This window comes from Helianthus annuus, chromosome 16 (assembly GCF_002127325.2).
Source record: "Helianthus annuus cultivar XRQ/B chromosome 16, HanXRQr2.0-SUNRISE, whole genome shotgun sequence".
In the NCBI taxonomy this organism is placed as follows: Eukaryota; Viridiplantae; Streptophyta; class Magnoliopsida; order Asterales; family Asteraceae; genus Helianthus; species Helianthus annuus.
The window spans coordinates 102,567,633-102,569,753 of NC_035448.2; the positions used below are offsets into that span (position 1 = coordinate 102,567,633).

Sequence of the window (2,121 nt, forward strand, 5' to 3'; positions counted from 1 at the left end):
AAATATAAACCCTCATATTAGAAAATTCAAAGAAATTAATAAACAAGAATTTACTAACTAGGAACTTAACCTAGTTAAAAAATTTAGTCTTGAAATAAACTTATAATATGGTTAAAACACTTAACTTAGAGAAAATGGTAGTTAAGGGACTGAACTTGTCAAAATTGAAACTTGAATACTAATTAGTGAACAAAACACCAAAACTCACCCATCTTGGGTGGACATCGATCGAACAGAGGGAGAGAGGGGCGACCAGGAGAGATTCCAAACCCTAGAATCTCAATAAACTTGCAACTTGAAGGATTAATCCAAGTAAAAATCAAGATTTGAGCCTAAAATCATAATCCTCATCACAAGAGGATTGTAAGGTATGTAAAATTAGTGAAAACCCTTAACTTGAATTTCTCATGATGTTGTGAAATCTGGAAAATTGATGTTGCATGAGTGTTATTTGGTTAGTTTAGAATTGATTTGGTGTTTAGAGGTTAGACTCAACCAATTACATGTGAAATCATGACCAAATTCAGAAAAATCCATGAACACCTTGAAGGTGGGTTGTGGGTTTTACAAGATGATGATGAATTCTAGGGTTCTTAGTGGTTATTCTAGTAAAATTCGACCTTAGAAGATAGTTCCAGAAAAGATGTGATGTTTACATGATATATGATGGCTTAATTGAAGTTAAGTCAACTACTAGCAATCCATAAACATGAATATGAATAATATAGAAATTCTGCCCTCTTGATGTTTGTGGAAATGCCTCAAAGAAGGCTGACAAATAGAAATTTGAAGCTTTAACGCTTAATTAAGATGTTTCGGTATATTATGCGAAATGATGTCTAAGAGGGTTCTAAACATGTCTTGTAAATGAACTCTATAGGACAAGATACCGGGACGTCGAGCGGACAAGCCGGTGGTGATTCTCGTTTGAAGGGCGTGCGCCAAGGTATGTAACATGACTCGTTACATTATGTGACATTAGATCATTGTAGTTGATTATCAAAGTTTCTAGTTATTTTGAATTGAAGCGAAGGCATTGTTGTATTGAATACTTGTTTGAATAACGAATTTAACTCGTTGGTAGTTGTCATAAAGGAAGGAATTCCGTAGGCAAGCCAAACGGGTCAAATAATCAAGTAAACATGATCTACATTCCAAACATGATAAATTGATGTATGTAGTGGTTATATTATGATGTACTAGAAATATTAGACCTTTACTACATTGATAATGCAGAATGTTGAAACCCGAGAGTTGGGATTTTGGTTGAAATGCTCAAACCAAACAAAAACATGAATTCCCAGGTGCTACCGTAAATTACGGTGTCACCGTAATTTACGGTAGAGGGTTTTGATTTACGGTGGTTCTCTACTGTATTACGGTGGATCCAAGAATTTCCAGCACTCACCGTAACTTACGGTGGCACCGTAAGTTACGGTGGAGCCTGGAAAACTTTTATATTTTTGCTATTCTCAATACGATGTTAAACCTTGATATCTTATTATTTACAAACATCAAAGCTAATGATTTATTGGTTGATCATAGGTAATTAGGTGGGTCACAAGGATGGCGATCAAGTGATTTTGAGGATGAACCGAACGCTCCACTTCGAAGCTTCCGCTATGTTTGAACTTGTTAAATTGTTGTTCTTTGGTTGTAAACAAATTCTTAAACACACTTAGTACGTTCTACCTTAGTCCTTAGTAGACTAAGAAGTGTAATATTTTTGAAACTTATGTTAAACTACTATCTTTTGGTATAAATTAGCTATTAGTTCTAGTATAAATATAAGGGTGTAACAAGTTGGTATCAGAGCCAGGTTGTCAATAAGTGTTCGGTTCAAGCTTGATCGACCATCCGGTAAGAACTAATTTCAGTAAATAAATCTTATATTACGTAAAGAATGAGAAATGAACAAATATGCATGAAAAGAGCAAGTAAGCTGAATCAACAGCAAGAACGATCAAATCAAGTTGTGAACTTGATTGAATCAATAGCAAGAACGATTGAATCAAGTTGTGAACTTGATTGAATCAACAGCAAGAACGATCAAATCAAGTTGTGAACTTGATTGAATCAACAGCAAGAACGATCAAATCAAGTTGTGAACTTGATTGAATC

At 34.5% G+C, this 2,121-nt stretch overlaps 1 long non-coding RNA gene across 1 annotated transcript; it reads left to right on the forward strand.

Annotated features, from left to right (window-relative positions):
- The first annotated feature begins 331 nt into the window (after positions 1 to 331).
- On the forward strand, positions 332 to 1,668 carry LOC110940818. The gene is made up of 3 exons (XR_002593564.2): positions 332 to 368; positions 881 to 946; positions 1,546 to 1,668. It is a non-coding gene; the product is annotated as an uncharacterized LOC110940818 (long non-coding RNA).
- The last annotated feature ends 453 nt before the right edge of the window (positions 1,669 to 2,121 follow it).